This window comes from Lepisma saccharinum, chromosome 14 (assembly GCF_977018435.1).
Source record: "Lepisma saccharinum chromosome 14, izLepSacc3.1, whole genome shotgun sequence".
NCBI classification, from domain to species: Eukaryota; Metazoa; Arthropoda; class Insecta; order Zygentoma; family Lepismatidae; genus Lepisma; species Lepisma saccharinum.
Window position 1 is genome coordinate 55,540,529 of NC_139242.1, and position 25,558 is coordinate 55,566,086.

The 25,558-nt window shown below is 40.1% G+C and overlaps 1 protein-coding gene across 3 annotated transcripts in view; it reads left to right on the forward strand.

Moving 5' to 3' along the window:
- Positions 1–4,246: 4,246 nt before the first annotated feature.
- Positions 4,247–25,558, forward strand: part of LOC145998908 (uncharacterized) — a 69,801-nt gene continuing 48,489 nt past the window's right edge. For 2 of the 3 annotated variants that reach the window (XM_083135655.1, XM_083135659.1), the window contains exon 1: positions 4,247–4,394. The gene's annotated coding sequence lies outside the window, so the exon portion shown is untranslated. Of the gene's footprint in view, positions 4,395–23,890; positions 23,961–25,558 lie in introns of those variants that run through there. The other variant, XM_083135658.1, reaches the window with a different exon arrangement.

Sequence of the window (25,558 nt, forward strand, 5' to 3'; positions counted from 1 at the left end):
GTTAACTGCACTTTGTATGCGTGCAAGTACAGATATTTCGTCAAGATTCTTTGCATTGTTGTTGGCGCCATATGCAGTACTTGAGCACGACGGCGATACGATGTTGAAGGACTCACAGCAACAGAATCACGCACAGCAGCAACGTTTGCTTGACTCTGGCGACTTCGATGACGTCCAGGGCTTTTGATGTCTTGTGTTGATCCAGTTTCTTCAAATTTCTTGATCAACCTACGAACAGTTGATTCGTTCGGTGCATGAAGATGACCAAGTATCGTACGGAGTTTCCGAACAGTCACCGCGAAACTTTCACCATTCTTGTAGTGCGTTCTGACAATCAAAACTCGCTGCTCCTTACTGTACCTTTCCATGGCGTTAACAACACACACAAACGGTAGAACAACTGAAATGCTTCTCAACACAAAACCTCAATGATAACTGATAACAACAATCTCACAAACAATGCTGCCAACCAAACAAAAAAAATATGGCGTCCTTATCAAATCCGGCGTTCTTTATGGATCACCCTTATAAGTCGCAAGATAGAATAGAAAGAAACGTTAAAATAGTTCCCTGATGAAATGTGGTTTATTTTTCAACGTAATCTCCATGAACATTTAGGCACTTGTCCCAGCATTTCACGAGTCCCTCAAAGTCAGCAGCGAAGAAGGTTTGTGGTTGGTGTCATAGCCAGCTGGTAACCTCTCGATGGACCTCCTCCATTTCCTGGAACCGGTGACCACCCAGGTGATTCTTCAGTGGGCCGAAGAGCTGGAAGTCGGATGGTGCCAAATCCGGACTGTAGGCTGGATATTGCACTAGTTCCCAACCTAGGGACTGTATGTGAGCCACTGTGGTATTGGCACTGTGTGTCATCCAACAGAAGAACCCTATCTCTCAAAGCACCTGGACGTTTCCTGCAAATGGCTGACCGTAACTTCGTCAGGATTCTGCAATACGTGGCTGAAGTGACAGTGTGACCCAGGGGCAGAAATTCCACGAGTAGGATGCCTTTACTGTCCCAAAACATGGTGACCATCACCTTCCGTGCTGACTGGGTGACCTTGAACTTCTTCATTTTGATGAGGGATGCTTCCGTTCCATACTGGCGCGTTTTGTTTCCGGTTCAAACTGGTGAATAATGATTTCGTCACCAGAGACGATGCGGTTAAGGAACTCACAACCCTCTCTGGCATACCTTATGAGATTCTGTAATGACAGGCCCATTCTGGTGTCTTTGGGTTCACGTTGACATTTATCTTCCCAGGAGGGGCCGTGCCCTTCCGGACGTCCATGCCTGCTTTGCTGTTTGTGACTGCTTTCAACCATTCGCTGTTTATCATCCTAGCCCCACTCTCTTTGCTCCATTTCTACAACATGAGAAAATTAGTTTAGATAATTCAATTAGCCTTCCTACGATTTTCCAAACTTATCCCAGTAAATAAAAATGACGGAACGGAACAGCAAGTTTATGTACTGACAGTTCGTGAAGTGGAAATGGGATGCATAAGTATTACCAAACAATTTGTCCATCATTATCATTATTCCCTTTGTTTTACAGAGTGAGAGCTTCAAGAATCGAAACAAACTACCTCGGACCCAGAACACATAGTACACAAGAGAAAAAGCTATGAAAATAATCGACGACAATTTTCCGAGTGTTACTTGTGCATCCTACTGTACCAGTCCGCTAAGAAAACCATTGGCATTAAGCAGCAAATTGATACCGGTCCGACATGCGAAATAAAATTAGGGGGAACGATTTTCACCAGTAAATAAATATGCCCCCCCCCCCCCTTCGAAAAAAGTCGAAGGATCTTAGAAGGGGAACCGTGAAATACGGTTCCCCTGGAAAACAGAAATAAACATTAACCAGGCGCAGGGCCGGATTTTTGAAATCTTCGGTGAACAATAAACAGGACGACGTTATAGTTACGTCACAGCGCAAAGAAAAATAGTAACTGTATAATAAATAACGCTGTGTCTAGGCGTCCGCAATTGGGGCTCCAAATTTAATTCTAAGATTTATTTCCAGGTTAATACAGCAAAAGAAAACTGTTCAGCTTTCGGAAAATTCTCGTCTGTTTCAATGTGGGCCTATCTCAGGAATGGCCCTAATGCTGCAGCATCAATAGCACCCACCAGGCCCGTGCCCAGGGGAGGGGCCATGCCCCCTTCCCTCGAGCCATGAAATTTTAAAATGTGAACGTATAAAAAACTACGAAAATAACATCGAAGATTTTTCAAACTTGTAAAAATTGTAATTTTGTCCTTGCATAAATGAATGTGTTTGTTGTCTAGAGAGGCAGTCTCCAGAAGTCTCCTGGGTACTTTTAGTTTTATAACCATTGATGCAAGGCTACCAGCAGTTGTGGTGATTGGAGGAACATGGGCCAGTTGCCCCTCCCCCTGTCTATTTCCACTTTTGCTCCTGCACTATGTCTTTCTCCATGCTAAGCCTTGTTTACCCAGGACCGGTGGCGCCACATATATTTGTTTGGATCCAACTTTGAACTGTAGGTCCAGCCCCAATAAATCTACTTGTGCATAAAAGTGGGCCTAAAACAAAAACTCAAACACAAACTTGTCTACTAAGAGAAAGTGAATTGTCCCTGCCCCCAGTTTTGGCACCGAATCGCCGCTACTGGCTACCAGGTGAAAATCTCTCTCTTTTCTTGGTTACCATAGCCTTCGTAGCGGGTTATGGGTTAACTCACATTTAGAATTCTTAATTGTAATAATAATTGCTAATGCATTTAATATAATTTATAAATATATTAATTTCTAAACAAAGAATTATCGTGGCTCTTCAATGGTTCTGGTATAAGAAAATATAGGAAATTAGAAATTATTTTAAATTTGCGAATATTTCTGACCGGTATCGCCCATTGGGTGCAAAAACTAGTAGACAAGCATTAAGAGGCCATACTATGGTGGCAAGAGTGGCAAAAGAGTCGGGGGCAGTTGGCCCCCAGGTCCCCCAAATAGTCACCTTTGTGTGTGTGTGTGTATATATATATATGTAAACACGGATCTGGCCCCTTCCTCAAAAAATCCTGGGTACGAGCCTGGCACCCACCTTAATCCGGCCCTGACCAGGCGGGGGAACGAATGTAACCATTGAAATAAGGTCCCCCTTGGAAATAAATCTGTAAAAAAACTTACAAGGGAGAACGAAATTTGTTTGGCAGGGTGGGACCATATTTCACGGTCGGTCTGATATATTCGTTGCCACTTCTAAGGTCTTTCCACTTTATTTTCTATGCAGAACCATATTTCGCAACGTGATATTTGTTCCCCCCCCTGATAACATCTTTCTGCTTTTTTCGAAGGGTGGGGGATTATATTTCACGGCGAGATATTCGTCCCCCCCCCCCTTCAAAGATTTTTCAGATTGATTTCCAAGGGGGACCTTATTTCAATGGTTAAATTCGTTCCCCCATCTGGTAAACGTTTATTTCTGTTTTCAAGGGGTGCTAATTTCACAGTGTGATATTCATTCCCCCTTCTAAGTTCATTCAGATTTATTACCAAGGGTGAAACTGGTTAAATTTATGTCTCCCCTCCTGGTTAATGTTTATTTCTCTTTTCCAAGGAGACCATATTTCACGGTGTGATATTCGTTTCTCCTTCTAATTCTTTCGAAGGGGGGGTGGCATATTTTGCTGGTGAAAATCGTTCCCCCTAACTTTATTTCGCATGTCGGACCAGTCTCAATTTGCTGCTTAATGCCAATGGTTTTCTTAGGGGATCGTATTTTGGGGGGGCGGACCAAATATTTGTTCCTTTTTGTGAGATTTGGTCCGGGAGGACCATATTTGCTGATTTATTTGGTCCGGTCGGACCATTTTCTGGGGGGACCGTATAAACCGTTACACCTGGCAAGAAGCACAATATACGCTTGTTTCCATATCCTGCAGTCGCACTATACTAGGTACATTTCGAGATTCTGTAGAGCCTACCGTACAAATTGACTATGATGGAGCATGACCTACGCTATGTATTAACTTCTTGCGCGTCTGGCAAAGCGAGTATAATGCTCATTATCTTTGTAATACGCGCAACGGAAATCAATTCTCTACAAAGTTTATCAACACGGTGAAATAATCTCGTATACCAGCTGATTAGAACAATATCTTGTGCACACTACTAGACAATAAATCTGGCAATAAATTTCAACGGATTTCAAGACGGCAGCTGGAGTTTTGCCCTTGCGACTCGTAGCCGAGCTGATCGATCAATAACGTAAACCTGTGGCTAGCTCCTCCTAGCGACGCAAGCTCGAAGCTCATACTTTTCCTCCTGGCTTTGCCAATTGATACAGCGAAATAAAAAGTGCCAAAGCGGAAAAGCGGCTGGCAGTGGCGAAGCAAGAGTGAGTGTTGTTCAACAGCAAGGTAAGTTTCGGAAAACATTCTTTGTGATTATTTATTCGTGACGTCACTTAGAGCGTTCGCGATGAAGCCTGGGCAAGGGACGCTCCAGGATTCGAACTGCATACAATTAGGTATTTTTTCGCTACGCTCTTGTGCAGAATGTGAAGACAGATTTTCAGAGTTATCGTAAGCATAGATACGTAACTAATGCGTGCCAGTTTTGTGAGCTGTGGCTATGAATATATAGTAAGATTTGTTACATCTAATACATGAGTGCATGTCTCATACGTGTCAGGAACTACGATAGTTGTAAACATGAAACTTGGTCACCAAGTTTGTGACCAAATCTACACATACATACAGACACCAATTGAAGCCGTATAATGTGTCCATCCAATAGAATGACATATCCTCTTCTCTTGATCAATGGATTTCCAGGATAGATTCTCTCAAGCAATGCTATAGTCTCAATCTTTTCAGAGGGTATACGTTAAGTGAAGACCATGTTTTCATTATATATATAAAGCAAAAAAGAGGCTTTGATGTTAGAATTCTGATGATATGCCCATAATTGAAAAGAGGTACATTACAACACAGAAGGTATTTTAAAAATGTATAAATATGAAACGCGTATTTTAATGATATAATTTAAACAAAAGCGACAGTAGTATTTCATAAGCTATACAGTACAGTTATTGTATTTTATTTTCGTGTTGATATTGCTTTTGTGAATTGTCAGTTTATGTATTGTTAATAACTTCAATAATACTGCTAATAACATTAAAAATGAAAAACTTTAGAGGCCATACTACTTACATTGAGCAATGCGAAAAAGCTACAATTCTGTTTCTTTTATTTTCGCTCATTCCGAGTTTAAAACTAAAAACAAAGACCTCAATTGTCGCGTTGAAAGGTAAGCCTCAATAATCCGCCGCCAATTGTTGCAGGAAAGAGAAAGAAGGACATTGTTGAGACTTCGTTTGCGCTTACTCGATATTTCGAAATCACATGTTCAGACAAACTTCTATATTGGTTTTGATAACAAAAGGCAGAACTCATGTTACTCAAAACCTGCACAAAGAGAGCAATCAGGCTAGCAAAAATATTGTTAAAACTAACTGGACGTATTGTGAGCATTTCTACAAAATTATTATAGTAGTAGTGAAATGATAGCGATAAAAATCTGACGCGCATCGTGTGTTCATATTATATTCCGTACATAACATTGTATTCTCATATTAGTACATAGCGCTACGAAGCCAGGTGTCCCGGATTCGAACCCCCCGTCTCGGCATGGGTGTTATTTGTGAGTGCCCCTTCATCAGTTCCATATCAACATTCCATCCTCATCTTCGCGATTAACCAAAAGTGGCAGAGAAGCGAAGTAAAATAAACTAAATCAATCAATCAAATCAGTTTGACAACATTCTTACCACAGTTTGAAGCTTGACAGGAGTGTCCTTTCGAAAGCAATAGGAAATTAAAAATCCACAGAAACGTTATTCTCAATAGTTTCGAGAAGCTACTTCCCCCCCCCCCCTTCTCTCTCTCTCTCTCTCTCTCTCTCACACACACACACACACAAAGACGTTATGCCACTAATGAAAAGGAAGTAGAGAGGCAGAGCACAAATTAGATTTATCTTCGACTTCCTCACGTCGTCGTTGCTTCTAACGTTACAGTATCCTGCAAAATATTTCTTTGTGGGGGGGGGCAGATTTTAGTTGCGGTAGGCACAAAACTCGTCACTGATGGTCGTCCTCTGTCAGTGTTTGTTTATCAATTTAATGTAATCATAGTGTTCGCGATTGGCCTAAGAGGCAGAAACGTGATGTAGAATAAGAAAAATACAAATTTACTTTTTACTCTGAATATTGAATCTTCGAGTACCGCTGGACCTATAGCCTATGCTGTTAATGATATTTGAAATTTTAAGTAAATATACGACAATGTGATTTGTTTTCGTTGTTGTCTAGATATTGCGGTCCCGTGGCACAGTGGTTAGCATATCGCACTACGACGCCAGGGGTCCCGGGTTTGATTCCCGGCCTGGGCATGGATTTTTGTGAGTGTCCATTCATCAATTTCTTCATGCCATCACTCATCCCCATCTTCACAAAGTAGCACAAGAAGCGATGTAAAATAAAGCAAATCAATCCATTTATTCTTAAGACGTTTTATTACCTCTTCATGTAATAGTTAATTGATATACTTGTTTCAATAATTGTTATGAATTGACCTATTAATTATATTAATACATTAATAAGAAACATTCATATTATTTTGTGATACACTTGATTAGGACCCCTCCCGAAATATATTTCTAGATGTGTGTTTGAAAATAAGCTTACGTTACCACAAAACTACGACAGGTGCTAGACAACGGCGGAAGTATGAAGAATCACTAGATTCTCTATATAGAAGGAATTCTAAACAAAATTTGGAATATCATGAAAGTTTTTGAAACGAGAGAAATTTTCAAAACAGTCCTTGCTCACGCAGGCGAAAGATGCTCCTTACCCGCGTTTTCAGGACCCTGGGACATGTGAACTAAAGACAGAACACAGAAGCAATCCAACGAGCTGGGGAGACAGTTCAAAGAAATGAGTTTGTTGTTCACTGGTCCTTCATTCTAGTGTATTTTGCTCGGGGGAGTAATTTCTAATACCCGGAACTGCAATTATTTACATGCAGCATATGGGGTTTTCACGGTTGCACACCATGCACCAGAGGATATCTTTAGATCAGGTTTCCTTTGCGGATCGACAGCTGTCTCCGGTCATGAAAAACCTCCCCTTCTCTCGCCCCAACTCCATCCATATCGAAAAACATATCTTTGTATGTTTGCAAGCAAGTGAAGTGTGCGCCCATGGTACATTTTATGTACTGTGAGGGTACAATTTCTTTGCAAGCTTGCCATTTTTGTTTGACTGTACACAACACAAGTTTATCGTTATGAGAAATATTCTTAATCGGGGGTAAAAAGAAGGGGGGGCTGGATGTGGATCAAATTACAGGTCCGTCGTAGGTTCGATTCTCGCCACTGGCAAAAACAAATTTGTTCGCCTGGAGACGAGGTGCGATAGAATAAGCATAGGGAAATGCGCTAGACAATAGTCTAGTTGGCTGCACTTTTTGACTCGATTTGACTCTGTTTGCACCGAAGCGTCTAGTTGGTTGCACGGTGCAACACCGAGTCGTCTAGTTCGTTGATTTCGAGTCAAGTAGTGTATTTGGTGTCTGCACCGTCTGCACTACCTTCCGGACCGGTGTATGTTTGGTGTATGGTCACGTGGTGCGTGCTAACTAATCAAATGACCGTTTAAAGCAGCAGACGGGCATTTGTTGAATCTTCTGGACTTTAACACCGCTTTCCGTCTAATTGGTTGAACGTAATTTCCTTGCACCACTGACACTGGATACACCTGCACTGCACCGAAGTGTCACAAAGTGCAGCCAACTAGACGGGGCTAATGGGTAATGCCCAACTAGCATTGCATACTGATAAAGAACCACTGTCGCTAACATCAAAACTGTTTTACCATGAGACTCATTCAAACAAACCAAAAGGATGCCCGACTGATACGTAACACGTGTTGCAAGATGTGCTAAATATATATTTACGTTGTAAAAATTTAGCCAAAAACAGCAGTCTCTATCAGGGCTCCAATCAGAGTCTCTGGCATACCGTTCCCCATTGCTCCACCAACCGACCTACCACTGCCTTGGTCTGATTTTTCGTTTCCTCCGCGTGAAATTGTCCAGCCAGTGATTCAACGGATTGGTAGGCTTTGGATTACCGATGACGTCAAAGGCGAAAACTGTCTCCCAGTGCGGAGCTGAATATACATCGCATGCATATCTACGGTCAACGAAGTTAGTAATAAGTTGTGTTTTATACAGCGTGCATTGATACACTTGTATGTTGAATTGTATCGTCTGCAAATATGTTGCATAAAGAAACAAACTGCCGGAGTACTAAGTGAGTGAGTTTATTATCAAGAGCGCCCGCAGGATTTTTCCTCAGAAAGGGGCAGAGTAAAGGCCGAATCACACTGAACTGGATATGCAGTTAGTTGGCGCTGAACTGATTCTATAAAATCATAAAATTAAAATTGAATTGAAAATAATTTGGTGTTGTATACAAGTTTAGACTCCAGTCTACTATTTAGATAGAAACTGGATTCGCCTTGCTCCCTTTCCATGAACAGTTCTTTTTCACAAAGCACACACCAAACAGGGGCCATTTAATCTGCCCTTCATGGTACCACTGATCCATGATTTTCGTGCCGAGGGGTTTTGGAAAAGAAGTAACAATTCAAAATTACGGGGTGTGAATTACTATCAAGGTCAGATCCCGACTTTTGGAAATTATTTCCCGACTTTTCGTAATCCCAAACAGCCCAGAAATTCCAAAGAATCTTATTTTAAAAGAGGTTAATTTTGGATATTTTCTGCACTTTGATAGTGGAATTTCTTGATATTCACATTTTTTTATTCCAGAAGTGCACAAATAATCATAGTGTGTACAATTCGAGATGTTTTTCAGTCCCGAACGTCAGGATTAATAATATTTTCTTCCCAATCCCGTCCCGCATATCCCTAACAAGATTCTAGTGTCTCTTGTGAAAATATTCTCTCGTTGTATTATTGGACATTTTTTCTAGATATCACACTGCGGATGCCCTTTTGTACTATTGTAGAAACTTAGTTGGTTTTAATAAGTTTTAAAAATGTGTGTCATTTCATGACGAGGACAAGATTTGAATTACATATTGAGACGAAACCGTAAACGAGACATCCATCATATCCGGTTTATGTATGTGGCAACACAGAGTATTCAGTGAAATCAAACCGCGTTTGTTACAACCTGTCCCCTTTCCCGCGCTAGGGAGCGCTCGACAGTTTCGGTGCCAATGAGAAACGAGGAAAAAATCGTCTGCTGGGCAGCGAGGAGAGAATGGAAGCCAGAAGAGAGGCGCTTACGTAGACGCTGTTGCGACGTTGCGTATTTTAATTGGCTGCCTGGCTTTGACTTTCCCCAGCACCGAGAAAAGCCAGGGAGCAACTAGCGCGGGAACCGGGACAGGTTGTAACAAACGCGGTATATGTTCGTTCAAAAGTTGTAGCGCGCTGTGAACCATTCCGGAACAGAGTTTTCCGGTCTTGTGTTTCCGAATTGATCGTCGTTTTGTGCGTTATATACAATGGCTGATACAAGCAGATTCACAATTAAGGAACGTCTCCTTGTTCGCGTATGGGTGCATGAAAAGGGACGAACTGGTGAAACGTATGAAGAACTCAGGGGAACGTTTTCATCGTTTCAACGAACTAGCTCCAACTGGGGCGAATTTACGGAAACTTGAGAGAAAGATCCGAACTAAAAATATCTACTACCTGTATATACAACTGATTCTATGTTAGAGGCACAACACAGTGGAAGCCCGCAAAAATATGTTGATGTTGAAATCGGTGACCGCTTGCATGAATCAATATCCGATCGTGACTTTTGATCCATTCCATTGGCGGATTTCGCGGGAGGGGTAAGGGAGCACGTGCCCCTTCCAAAAAGGATCACTAACAAGGGAGGTCATCTAAGTGTCCCCCTCCGATTTCCATGAAACTTGGCAGGTGTATAGAGGGGCCCAAAGGAAGAAATACGTGTTTTTTTTTTGTTTCGGCTAAAAAACTGTTTTAGGGGGCAATCCCCTAAAATGTCAAGATGAAGACAAATTGACGCGGGGATCTGACCCCTGTGTCCCACTCCGATTTCAATTAAATTTGGCAGGTGTATAGAGGGGCCCAAAGGAAGAAGTACGTGTTTTTGTGTTTCAGCAAATAAAAAAAAAGGTTTTAGGGGGCAACCCACCGCTCAAATGTCAAGATGAGGAGAAATTGAAGTGGGGATCTGACCCCGAAACCACGTAAATATGGCATAGAAAGAAACAGGGTGCATAGGGCTCTTCTATACACCTGCCAAATTTCATGGAAATCGGAGGTGTACACAGGGGTCAGATCCCCACGTCAATTTGTCCTCATCTTGACATTTGAGGCGGATTTTGCCTCCTAAAACAGTTTTTTAGCCGAAGCAAAAAAACACGTATTTCTTCCTTTGGGCCCCTCTATACATCTGCCAAGTTTCATGAAAATCGGAGTGGGACAGAGGGGTCAAATGCCCACTTCAATTTGTCCTCATTTTGACATTTGAGGGGGGGGGGTTGACCCCTAAAACAGTTTCTTGGCTGAAAAAAACACGTATTTCTTCCTTTGGGCCCCTTTATACACCTGCCAAGTTTCATGGAAATCGGAGGGGGACACTTAGATAACCTCCCTTGTAAGCATTATAAAAAGTACTGATACATTATGTTACAACGAATCGAGAATGTTGGAGCAAAATTTTTCCTGGCAGGAAGAGAGTAAAACAAAGTTTAGCAGAATTACATTAATCGAGGCTTACACTGGAATCTTAAATATGTAGACACGGGAGTAAAAATTGTTCAGAATTTGTTCTTTACAAGGCAGTAACATTAACCAGGTGGTGTCTACCAGTCAAGAATGTCAAGAAAAACATCAATAAATCATGCTTGTGGCCAAGAATGTTTGCTATTTTTTTACGGCATGGTGAATTTACATTGTTATATACCTGTAATGGGATTTGATAAAATTGAATATTTGGATATCTAAAATTGTATTGAGTTGTGGTTAATATTTTTCACTTTGTTTCTTAAGAATTACATTATTTTATGTGTGAAGTTTTGTAAAAATATTAAAGTAATGTGGCCATCCATTCAGGATGAAGTCCGAAGCATTAATTTTTCCATGTATTAATAATTAAAGCAAGTCTAAATCTCTTGTTAAAGTACAGCTTCAGCTTTCATCTTTTTGGACTTGTGGTAGTGGGTTTTTTTATTGAATAAACATATATTTCCTTAATTTCTAACTATACCTAAGTAGAGGGCGATTAAATAAGTGTTAAGAAAAAGGAAAGAAAAGTCAAGAATTTGGATTTGTTATTTTGGTAGACACTACACAGCCAGAGTATTCTAGGCCAAGTATTTTCCATGGTTTTGACAGTCTGAAAAAATGAATTCTCAAGCCTATCCTTCTCTGCAATTATTTGTTACTACAGATAAGGTAGAAGCGTAGCATATCCGCTAGGTTTAAGAAATATTGACCCTGGCAGACCTTGCCAGCTCCTGCTCAGAAATGTGTAGGATAAGCCTTTTACAGGAAATGGTAAGAACACTGGCCTTTGGCTAGCGGTGACGGTAGGCCAAGCAAAGACTTAAATAGGTGCGCATGAGAGCGACACGAAGTCTTTTTACTTGAATTTATCGGAGAAGCCGGAGCTATTGGTCTGTTTTCTAAACCGATCAGGGTAAGCTATCCTACACCCTTATCTGCCATTCGCATTGCTCAGTTCAGTATAAAACCTGATCATGAGTCCATATTAATGTTAAGTTAGATATTTGTACCTGCCCGTTCAGGGCTGTCTCTGCCATCAATAGTACTAATCGGGAGGGGCAAATTACATCCCTATTTAAGATCCCCGCGTTCATGAAGGAACGCTACGGAAGTAATTCTATTTCACAAGAATCTACTAATGCTATCACATTATAATCAAAAGGTTCTGGGTTCGCTTTCGGTTGAGGAGGGCGTTCAAGGCAGATGACTGAAAAGTAAGTAATGGTCTCTTAAACCAAAAAATAGTAATTTAACAACTACTTCTGAAAAGTTAGTTAACAAGGGTGATCTTCTGCTAAGTCACCCAAAAGTCAACTTCACTTCCACGTAGTACACGCCGGTAACTGCATCTTGCATGAAACCGAGGCTCTGGCGTCTGGACATGAGGTCAGTAGTATCCCCTGTAGGGCTCTCTTGTCCTGGGTTTTGTCCTTATGTGTGCTGAGCGCCTATTTACAGCCTCAGGTTTTAACTAGGTAAGGAGATGTTAGTCCTCAGAGACAGTGACGTTAGCTAAGGTAAGGGGCTGGACCCCGTGTCCAGATTCGTTTATCTGACCAAAAGCCGAACCTAAAACGAATCCTAATTTTGATGCAAATATTATATATACGCTGCTTTAAAAATGCTGGATAATCTGCCCTTTTTATTTCTATCATACGCCTTCAGTTATTCTGTGCCCCTCCCAGGAAAAAATCTAGATCCGCCTATGGTTCACCCTGTGTATGTATTTATATATGCAATACTCTTTTCTCGGCGGTACGAAACGGTACGCCTTACCTTTTAATATAGGTTACAATAAAACATTTTATTTTAATGCAAAAATGTACACATTCTTAGCTTTACTGAACACTATACTTGATCTGCCCCTCTTCCCTAAACAGGGGGCCCATCACTCAAGACCACCCCTAAATTCGTTCATCATAATTGAGAATATCGCTTGTCTTGTAATGCAGCTATAGTATAAAAACTTCACATTCACCTCATTAAAGCGCCAAACACGCATCCTAGCAACACATCATTGGCACCGAAGCGAGCACGAAAATTTTTACATCCATTTCTTTGCGGGCTTTAAAGAATATTAATTTAATAGGATGTCAATACTTTCTGAGTTTTTTCCAGCTTCTCCTTTGACACGTTCGGGGCCGAAAACATGTGGATACCATTTCGCTAAATACAGTCTCCAAAATTTGATGTTCCAACTCTCTCTCTCCACTACAGAAACCCCTTGACAATCTAAGATTTAACACTTTATCAATAGCTTTCTCTCTCCCCCTTTAAATAATACTCAATTAATTTTAGACAATGTTGATATTGAAAAGTGGATATTGCCTCCTCCAAAAAAATAATTCTGAGTCTCCACACCAGAATTTCCGCAACAGTCTAAGACAATAGCAATACACAAGAATTGGATATCCCCTCAATTTAATGCTCAATCCCCCTCAATCCTCCCCATAATCTAAGACCTAGAGTTGGATACTGTCCCCCCAAAATTTAATTCAGAATCCCCCCAAGAACCAACCCACATGTCAATTAAGGCCTAATATGTAAAGGTTGGATATCTCCCTCGGCCCCACCTTCGATAATACCCTTAAAAACTTTCTTCTCTTCATCTAATGGATTAAATATGGTGCATTTATATACGTATATTATATTTTGGAAAATATATAAATGTTGAATTTTATATTATTTGAAGGGAAAAAATCCAAAAAAAATTCCCTATGGCGCAACTTGCGCCATAATCCCCCCCTGTGGCCACCCCTGCCCCAAATCAAAATCGTTCCTGCGCCACTGTCTAACCGCATGACATAACTTAGAACAAAAGTTTGCAACTGACATTGTATGTAAAAAAGGAGGGGGGTCACGATTGTTAGAGTCTCCACATGTATATATTCGGGTCTGCTCTCAATCTGCTCAAGTTTAGTTACTTCTAACACGGTAACAATATGCGCAAAATAAATGTAAAAATATGCGCCCAACTTCTTACAAAACAACATATAACACAAATTAACCCCCCACCCCCTCCTCGCAAAACATAAGGTCTGAGAGAGGAAGGTTGTCAAAAAAAACAAAAAAAAAAACACGGGAGATGTAGTAGAATCGATGACTTGTGGCATTAACAAGTTGAAATTTGCAACCAACTTGGCGAGATCCATCCAAAACAAGTACAGCGATGCGGCAGTTTTGTTTTTACTTTCTGGAAGCTCTTCATTGATCCATTTCAAAGGCCAAAGGCCATTTAGCTGCCAATGCTGTGAGATTAAGCGATAATTCTGCCCAGAATCGACGCCCTGGGATTCACGCAACGCCCTTCCTTACAATAGTTCATTTCATGCTTTGCCAGCCATTTTGTTGGCGTGCAGCAAAATGTCCACGAACAGTGGGGCCGTATGTAAAGTCTATAAATACGGAACGTCCTCCTCCTTTAGTGGAAGGAAATTTATTTACCCAAATAGGTTTCGCTGCTGCAATTTTATTAATTCATTTCTGAATGAAAGTACAGTATTCAATTATACTATACTCTTTTGCTGTCTTTAGCCTCCAGTCATGGATATGTTCACGTCATGTTTCCCGCCAAAAATTCACTTTTCCTGCTTACAATACCAACTTGACTAACACAAATTAATTCTGTTTTAGTATGTGTGTGACTTTCATTCAAGATTCCAGCGCCGACATGGGCATCGGCGAGTTCTCATTCATTTATGTCCTGTAATCGTCGCGATTTACCTAAGTTTTAACCAATTTTATGAACTGGAAAAAAGTGTTAAATATGGATGGTTTACAAACATCGCGAATATTCTGTAGTACGGGTAAATTATTAGTGGATCATTAGTGGCAACGCTAATTAGTGAAAATAATTCAAAGGTGATTCAAGAAAACAGACATTACATGTCAGTTGTTGTGGATGCATTGCGGTTTCTTATTATTCAGGAACTTGTTTTTCGAGTTTCGAGATGATGATGAGTCTGGGGAAATTCTTGAAGTTCATTTCAAAATGAGGCGATATTATTCGGAATTGTATTGATCTTGAACTTTAAAATGTAAATTATACTCACAATTCGACTCAAAAACAAATTTATCTGCGTAATGTACACACTCATTCTCAGCAAAATAAACCAGGAAGTGGAAGAGGCGAATTTATTCGCATTGATGACAGATGGAACAAAATACATTGGGAGGTAGGGACAGGTGTCAATTGTATCGCGGGCAGGAAAAGGTTGTCATTCAGAAAGCTGCGTACAGATTGATGCCAGTGTGGGGGCGCTCCATCTTGTTGCAGAATGTAGTCACCTCTCTCTGCAGCAAGTTGAGGAATTAATCAGTCACGTAGCATTGTTAAGTAGCTTTCACCTGTGATTGTTGGCCCCTCAAAGAAGAACGGACCGTACACTCGACGCTCGGACACTGCACAAAAAACATTCACCTTGGGTGAGTCACGTTCCACATCAAGAGTGGCATGCGGATGCTCGCTTCCCCAGATCCTAACATTATGCCTGTTCACTTTTCCACTCAAGTGGAAGGTCGCCTCATCACTAAAAATGATCTTTGTTAGAAAGGTTTCATCGTCCTCCATACAAGTGTGGATAATCTCGCAAAACTCACGTCGCTTTACCTTGTCTTGTGGATATAACTTTTGAACCAATTGCAGCCGGTACGGGTGAAAACGCAAACGCTTCCGTAAAATCTTGCTTACGGTAGTTTGTGGCACCTGCAACTGCCTGCTGGCTTGACGTGTTGATTTTCAGGGACTGCGTACAAAGGCTTCTCGCACACTCTCCAAAATTTCCTCACAGATGGACGGTCGGCCAGAATGTTCTTTTCTTTGATCACAAATGCATCCTCTCTCAACAAATGTTTTATGCCACTGCAGAATGGATTTTTGTGTAGGTGGATCAACATTAAACTTCCGTTTAAATGCACGCTGCACTCTCACAACACTGCTTGTTTTGGCAAATTCTAAGACGCACCAGCTTCTTTGCTGCGGAGTGAACGATATTTTCGATGTTACTGCCCTCTAGCTACCGAATTCACAACTAGGGATTCTGAAAAGAAAGATATTAAATATTTTGAGTTAACTGAGCTTTGGATATCAATTTTATCAAAATATTCAAGTAACTATTAATTTTATGACATCTTGAAACCAGGAAGTGTTTTTGTGTTCACGCTGTATATTTAAGTCTGCATGTGACATTTCAGGATACAAACTAGTCAAGGGGAAATTTGCTGATATAACTTTTTTTAAAAAAAGTTCAAATGCCGATTAATTACAGGCGAAATTCCGTACAGCCAATCGATAAATTAGTATTTTAGTGAAACTAGGATTTTTTTTAAAAAAAGCATTATTTCGAATCCAACATCTCCATAGGCGGTCATGAGTATAGAGTGACCACAAAGAAAACAATCTTCAGCCAAAAGTCTTCACGGAACCGTTCAACTCCGGCCATAAGGAAGCATGCTCCACTCTAACCCTCGCGCGAGTACGATGCCCAGGACACGCGGTTCTGCGCAGATTCTTTTGCCTGTGCTGAACATTTGCCCAAAAATACTTTTCTTGTTCCTTGGCCAGCTCCTGAAGTGAAAAATGCTAGCTGGGGGAATGTTTGGTCGAGCCTTGGGGTTACCTGGGGGGCTTGGGGTTACCTGGGGGGATGTTCTTGTGATTTCACATGGTGACAATATCAGCCAGGCATATCCACTTGGAATGCCTGAAGAAATTGTAAAGCTAACTTGTTTTGGGCATTTTTTTTTCAATAGCATGCTAAATTCTCGAATTTTCAAAGGTCTGTCCCGTTCTCGCCTCAATTTTTACAATCTTGTCTTGGTAGCATCCCTAAAATAAGAAAAAATACAAGTAACTCTATCTACACCTGGTGGTTTTTCCGAGATATAACCACTCGCAGGATGCTTCTTTCTTCAGGTAGTTCCTAGTACGATCTAAAAGAACACCCATATACTAACGTCTTGATAAGAGACCGACGAACGAATCGCAACGGACGACAAAAGACGTTGTGCCATAAGATCTAAGCCAAGCGTCAGGTTAACCTTGCAGCAGGTTTTATGTATCAATCCGCGCGAGAACTGAGCTCAGAATCTTCCGTGCCAGTCTTTCCTCAACCGCCGAGCTGCTTACATCGGAGACACTGAGAAAATCTACAGTATTGCCAACCGCACAACACATCAAAACCCGCATGCATGTCAAGTGGATTGTATTTTTGCTTCTCTTTGTCTCCTGAAACATAACATTTTAAAAGTACTTTCTGCGCATATATTATTTAATAAATGTGTCATTAATATAAGAGCGAAACAACTTCTAAACATGAGAGCATGTGTGTATATTTCGAGCACGCAAAAATAAAAATAAACAAAGATAAAAGTAAACAACGATAGGCCCCTCTTGAATTTAATGACAAATTATTGTTTTTGGTTTAGAAAGAAATAGATTTATGAAAAACTTGGTTGCTTCGTTCGCAATACATCCGTTACTGTAAGACACACGCACTTCAAGTTGTACCACCAAAAAAGCATGATTTGTTATTGGTGATATATACAATCAGGTGCATTGTCTGTCGCTATTACTCTGGTTTCAATTTATGAATCACTTCACTAAACCAGGATTCAAATCTTGGTCTGTCTATTTGTTGCTGATAATCACCCTTCCCTTTCTTTGCGCTGAAAAGTAAATATGCGCCTTCAACAAAGCTTTCATTGCCGCCAGTGGGTGAAACAATAAGCCTCCCCCTTCCCCTCATCGTCGGTTTCTTCAGCCCTGGCGGTGGTTTTGCATGGTGGTATCCTTCCATGGTTTATTCCCCCTTCCCCCACTCACCGAGTTGAAGGACGTCTCGTCCAAATAATAAACATGTTTCTTCTCACTGCGATATATTTTAATACCGCGGAGATTCTTTTGTCGTCAAACAACAAACAATCGTTTCCTCTTGCTAAACTCAAACCGCAAATCATTCAACACCCGTGATACAATTCGTGTGCACATTGACGGCAAATCACCTCACGCCCTGTTTTACTTTGATCTTGTTGCCGCAAGGAGGATTATGCATTTAAAACAACTTGCTTGACTTTAAAGAACATTTCCTTTCGGATGAAGCCCAAAATAACATTCGGGTAAAACCGCGCGCTGAACAGGAGATTCAGCCATTCTCGCCGCTCTACAATAAACATAGGGTAAAAATAGTGGGATGTGCAACACTGGTATCAGCGATTTCACGCGCTCTGCAACGCATTCAGTCTCGCTCGACTCGCTCTAAAGTTTCAATGTCTCTTCAACGCAATACAGATTCGAGTTGGCGAATCTGCGGTTCTAAGTTCGTCTGCACAGTGATTGCAACCAATTAAGTCCATACCTGCTAATCAATGTATTATTTTGTCTGTATATTACAAATTAAATAACTGTTTTCTTGCAAGTATGCAGTTGTGTCGGAATAGAACCCGTCTCAGTGGAACTATATTCTTGCGCGCACGTTTGGATCTACATATGCTAAAACCTGCTGCAAGGTTGACCTGACGCTTAGCTTAAGTTATTTTATCACGTGATTGTGATTGTCATTTCATGTTACCACTGTTTGCTTATATGTTTATTTAAAAGGGGATCAGATTTCACTCGTAGTACCACTCCCTCCTGTCACGCGAATCTGTTCAATAGCGTGTATTTGAGTCGCATGAAAACGGGGAGGGGGAGGATTCGATGAAAATGCCCTGTTTTCAGAGAATAAGGAAAAGTGTCATACTTATTGTTTTTATAAGACTAGTTTGTTCTGCGAGGAAAGTAATGCTCCCTATTTTATTATATTGACCCACGACGTAATAGAACACATGGCCAAGCTTTACGAACCATGGAACTACTTTGGCGTGTTCACAAATCTGTAGGAAATCCTATACTCTATCCCGGGAATCTCTGGAGCAAGGCTGTGCATACAGAAGGGAAGAAATCGAATGGATGGAAGCAGTACACGCTGTTTCCCCCCTCCAATCAATCCCTTTCCCCGTACCTCTCGAGTCACTACTTGCGCAGACTTGCTTTCGTTCACTCCCTCCAGAGATTAACGGGACAGAGTATAGTATTCCTCTCAGAAACCCGTTATTTTTTAACATGTTACGATAGTTGAAATTACCTTTTGTGCCTATTATAGTCATAAGTGCTTATTTGAAAGATGGCTGTGAAGAACGTATTACATACCAAGGATGGATTGAATTTTTATGATAATTTCTTGGTTTATGAAAACCAGTGGCGTATACTGGTTTTAGAACCTGGGCTATCGCACCATATCATAGTGTTCGAATGGACAAATATTTGCTGGTGGGGGTGTTTTTTTTTAACTCATTTGGGGTGACGGGTTGAAGTGATGTGACTCTGTAATTAAAAATAGATATGCCTCATAAATAAAACATGGAAACGTACACTGTCACTAAGGAAAGGATTTCAAGAATTTCATTCTTATTTGCATAAATAAGAGGCCCATTTTGTGAAATATTATGTAGGCCTACATACGAGAATAAAAATAAAATTTCAACCTACCTATTTTCACGATTTTAAGTTCGGGTACTCCTTGTTGGCGCAGTGGTAACGTCGTTGCCTTGAAACTAAGGGGTCCCGGGTTGGATACATGGTGGTTTAGATACCACTTTAACTGTAGGTCCGATCCCCATTAGCTTCTCTGTTCATAAAGTGGACATACAAGAAAAATCCACAACGATTTGGAGCTTATCGTCATTCGTAAGCCGAATAGACATCTTGTTAATTATGTCCATCATTTCAGTTCACTACACAACACACAGCAGCACATATCATTCACAAAAATACAATCCACTCAATACTGTATTCACACGCTGCATCTAAATAAATTCCACGCACCAAGACCACTCGACGCGATCTAGACTAGAACTGCTCCTTGTCATTTCGGTAATTTTTAGATGCAGTCATAAACCATTCCCGCTCAGCCAACAATTTTCTACTCCCCAGTGTATCTGTAGTAGCTTGAAGGTCAACGATCTCTTTTTCAACTCTTCTGCACGCGTTCAATGATGTTCTTGTCCCTGCCATGTGACACACTTTCCGCTTGCCTGCGATATTTTGGCTTCAAAATTCACTATTCCTTGGAAAATTACATGCTGGGAAAAATTGGTTTGCAACATTGACCCAGACTGTTGAGGAAGTTCAGAGGGTTTTTCCCCGCCATATGCAACCCTGTTCTCTCTCCTGTAACAGTTTGGCTACATAATTCCCCGATCCTGGGGAAATAACATGCTGGGAAAAATTGGTTTGCAACATTGATCGGGTGCTCTTTGTGGTAGCCCTGTCAAGCTTGCCCATTACCCCCGTGGAGTTGCCCGCTCGCGAATTCAAAGAAAGCGGGCAATGTTTCCAACTCCTCTAAGAAATCAGGTTCATCTTCTTATTGAAATGAACAATTTTATACACATTTTCTGATAGATATTTTTTCTGTATTTTATTCACTGAGGCTAGGCTTCGCAGATAGCCTTGGTAGCCCCTAATATACGCCTCTGATGAAAACCTTAAGATGCAATGAAATGATTATTATCAGTTTTCCTTACCCCCACACCCCCTATACGCCTTCATGGCGTGGTGCTATGCACAGGGGAACACTTTACCTTTTTTTTTTTCCTTTTAATAGAGAAGGACGGACGGGCCAGTAGAAATACTGTCGCAATTGGTACTTGTAAAATCTTTAAATAGAAATAATTGGATCTTCACATACATTAGTTTCTCCGGGTGTGTGGGACGAAAAATTTTCGGTCGGGATGGAAAATTTTCGAAATTAGCCGATACTTTGAAAATTTCGAACTTTACACACTATCCGCCCCCTTTCCCCTCAGGTGATTATTTTTGAATTTGTGAAATAAAGACTGCAATTTCCAAAAACAAACAAACAAAAAAAAAAAAAAAGATATCATACACGAGCCGAGAATTAACAATTTTTAGCACGACCATTTGGAATTTCCCGGCTGTTCGGAATGCTGAAAGTCGAGGAAATCATTTCTCGAAGCCGGGATCGGTACCGACTTTTCGGGATCCCACGTATCCCTACTAGTTTCAGAGATATAGACAATCACTTTAGAATGATTGTTGTCTGTTACATCCAGCCAGACATTTCGATCACGTTAATGCATTTTGCGATGACCTAATATTTGGCAAGACTATCAGACCTCTAAATTTTATCTATATAGCTCTAGTAGTTACTGAAATGCTCATAGATGACTCTGACGGAAGCATAAAGATTTTTTCAGCTTTGCTGATTAGTAACCTAAAATTTGTTATTTTTATTGTTACACGAGTGATCGTCAATGTCTATACTATTATACTATCATGCGAGCTACTGGTAAGCATATATCGTTAAAGCTGATTTTGATAAACTTGACTTTTTTTATGCCCACGAGTTGCTCTATGAAATGATGTTATTGTGATCCCTGTGATATATTGTTGCGTTTTAAAAATAACTTTAAAGATTCCTATACAATTTTTTAAAATATGTAAAATTTTAAAAAGATATATCCAGTGACGTGCACTGACAATCAAGTAAATGATAATAAATTAATCTATAATATAACCATTGCAATTAATCGTTAATCTTAATTTGTTAATAAGAAAAGAATGTATTTCACAGTATGTATTTTATTTGTTATTTTTTACTATTCGTCTCTAGCATTTATAGAAAACCAAACACATATTTAATCATAATAAAGAGAATTATACTTGCTCGCGATCGACGGTCTGGCAGGGGCGTAACGAGACTCGTGTATGATATATTTAAAACATAATTAAGAAAAGTGTTTGCCTTAATGTGGCACGCTCATTTTGAGTCTTGAAACGAGACCGGAATAGTGACAAAATCTCGACACCATCTCTTGTCCAATGAAAGTCTTTTTTTTTTTTTTAACGTAGTTCGATTTTGTTTTTAAAGAACTGGTGTAAATACATTTTCTTAGTTGCATTTTAATGGTATTATACGACTCATCGGTTGCGTTAGTGGGGTGAAATACAATGGAAAAAGTATACAACGTATATTGTACGCAGTGGCGATTTCTTGAATTCTCTATTCATGCAGGAGACTCTTTCTCTCCTTTTTCATTTTTAGGAAAACCAGAGAGAAAGTCACGCCACTGGTTGTATGCCAAAGCTTTGGCAGAGAGTCTGACCAACTGGATGAGAAAAAAGAAAGGGGAAATATATGTCGTTATTTCCTTCCGTCTAGCCACAGCGACGCCCATCCGCCTATCTGTAAATCACGAGCTTTGTCTTGGAATATTGTTGTTTCTGTCGCAACAGCACACGACATAGCCATAAACTAGATTAACTTATCCTCCATTGCTGAAAGAAATTTCTATCAACCGCAGTGTCCTTGGCATCAGCATCCTCTTCAAGCGTAACTGAATTTAATCTCAGGAGCAATGTTGGCAAGGCGTATTACAAACATGTCGCTGAACCATAATTGGAAACTCACCAATGTACAGTGGGATGCATCACTATTACCAGGCAAATTGTTCATCCGCATAGTCAATCACTTTGTTGTAGACTACACAATTCGAGGTTCAAGAATTGAAACAAAAATCCAAAGAACACCTTGCACCAGTAGAATTCCATTTCTTGAAAATGCGTAGGGTGTAAGGAAAAAGGAATGAAAATAGTGATGGGTAATTTATGTAGTATTATTTATGTATCACGTTGTATTCGAGGATGTTCGTAGTTCCGCCACAGCCTGTTCTTTAAAATTTGAATGTCGGGGGAATTTCGTGTACATAATTTCAGCTTCAATAGCACGCTATGTATACTAAAAAAAAAGAAAAAAGGTAAACGTTATACTAATGTCCAAAATCAAAGCAAATTCTTTCCCGTGTGTCTATTTTACCACATAATACGATCACGTGATAGTAATATTTATGATGTCATAGACAACTGGTTTAAGATAGAAAATAAACTAATCTTAATGTGCCAGGTTTTATCAACAACAAAAATCACGATAGCAACAGGTTAAACTTGGCAAATTTATCAAAAAAAAAATCACACGAGCAAAGGATTTCTGTTTGTTGCTTTAATTTTGGACACTAGTGTACTTTATTATCTTTATTTTTTTTTATTATTTTTATGCATGCACCATACTTTATTATTTTAGATTTAAATTTTTAAATCATCTCAGACTTTGAGATGTTTCTGTGCTTATCTTTCGATAAACTCCAGCAATCGTACGAATAGGTAAATATACGTCAAATTAAGAAGAATTAACATCTATTGTGGTTAGGTGAAATTAGGTAGTACAGTAGAGCGTCGATTATCCGAAGTAATTGGGGGACAAGGGTGTTCGGATAATCGAACTGTACATGTTTATTTGCCAAAAAGAAGTACTGTACAGTAAATTTATTCATAAAAACAGGCATCTCTTTAAGTATGTATTACAAAGTAACGTACAAAGGCAACTTTAGTAGGAATATATAGTATGTGGTACAGTTTATTAAACAAAAATATGTACATATTACATACGCATTTTGCATGAACAATACACACAGTACACAAAATTAACGTTTAAAAAAATCCTTTATTTTGGTCTGTCTAAGCAAGCCTACACGCTTACGAGCAGCTAAGTCACGTACTTTTTTCATTACAGATATCTGAAAGTGAGCGAGTACACAGTTCGGTTAAGCGGTCGTTCGGTTGACCGACGTTCGGATAATCGACGCTCTACTGTACTTTAAAAGTGGAAATAGATTAAAACCAATTAAAATTTAAAAACAGTTCCAAAGTGTATCAAACAATTTTCAATTTCCTCTTACTGCAAAATATCGAGAACCCAGACTCGATAAAATGTGGAGTACCATTTTCAGTATAAACATCATCATTAATAGTTCCCTTGAGCCTTGTATCCTTTATGGAAACGCTTTTTTATAAAAAGAGTGAAACTTGTAAAGCTATCTTCTGTGCTTTACAACGTGGCACAAAAGCACATTCGTGGATGTTATGATAGAGTTCCATACAGCGCAGCAATTTTCATTACCTTAAGAAGTCACATTTGGCTAGAGACTACCAACGTGCGGCGGTAAGCCAGAAATAAAATAACTAATCTTTAATTCTGTTAGGAACATATTTGATTATACACCACGGTAAGTAATTTTCTCGTTTTTGGGAACAGCAAACTTATTCTCTAGACACAGCAGTCAAAAAGATTTACAATTTAGTGTAGTGTAGTGGACTATAAAGTGTGACTGCAATAATCTTTCATTTCGCCTGCTCCCTTCCCTACCTTATCGCATGAAAATCAAACACGGATAAAATTTAATCACATTTTACTATTCGTAATGGCATATTTTTCAAGGTTAGTTCTCGATCACTGTTTTAAAACATTCACAGTCAAAAACTATTCGTGTTTTGTTCTGCCCGTTTCTCAAATGGACACAAGTTATCAATAATGAAGGGTTCTGCTCGCTTGAACGAACGTTCGTGACTTAATCCACTTCGAGGCGCCATTTCACGCAAACAGCAGAAGAGCTTTATTTATAGCTCTTGATGAAATCATGCATCGTTGTTAGAATGAGAATGTATGAATAACTTTACGTGCATTATGAATTTTCGATGTACAGATGGCTATAACGATAGGAAAGTCTTAGGATACACGAAACATACCAGGCTCACCAACTTACGATGGGGCCCAGTCCTTCAAAGTGCGCCATATTCGGCAATTTGTTCAGTCAGCAGGATTATTTCAAGGAGGATCAAGCAAGATAATAGTTGCTCCCATAATAGTATTTCTCCTTGAAAAACACTCCTTCAGTTTGGTACTTAAGTAATATACATGACTGACAAATTAAATTACGCCTGTGAAATATATAATTTTAAAATGGCATTCATTTTCTATGAAGGTTCATGCCCCCCCCTCCCCCCCGATTTTCCTCCCTTCCGGACGTCCATGTAGGTAGTGTGATTTGTTCCAACAGAAATCTAGTAGGTACCAATAAATTGTTCGTTCACTCAGACCCGCAGCCAGAATTTTATTTGGGGGGGGGGGGTCATCCCTTGTCAGCAGCTATCGCCATCTAAAGGCGAAATGTAAGGGGGAAGCCTTGAAGATGGATTTCTCAGTATATTACAACTTTTTATGCAAGATGTTTAATCCTGTTAAGCAAGCAAAAATCATTACCTCTGTTAAGCAAGCAAAATGCATTACCTCTATAGACGGTGTTAAAGGCGGAGCTACTGCGGAGCATGCGCACTCGTCTGGTCCCCCTCGAACATCCGGTTAGGATGCTATGGACGTTAATATGAAAGGGCAAAGTGGAGATTCTTTTACAAGGAAATAGGGTGTCAGCTGTGTAGCATATGGTTGCACAGTTCGATCGGGAACAAATTTATTGAGTCAAGTATCACTTCGTAGGTTTCTTAAGGATGTAGACAGACGAAACCTGTTGATACAAGCAGAACGAGAAAGGACTGGTACCCGGAAAGGATTTTTACGACTTGCATTTTGTTACAAACATGTTGATCGTTTATCTGCGTATTGTGTTGTGGTGAACCTCTTAGTGAGGTTTCAAACCGAAGCGACACGCAACAGCAGTGGTTCGTACCGAAGTGACAAGCGACACAGGCCCATTTAGTCTATAAATAAGCATTTACCGCTCATGGGAAATCAAGTCTCAGGCGGCACAATACACATCATTGGAAATCTGAGCGACACGTGCAGCTTGTGTCGCTTCGGTTCGAAAAA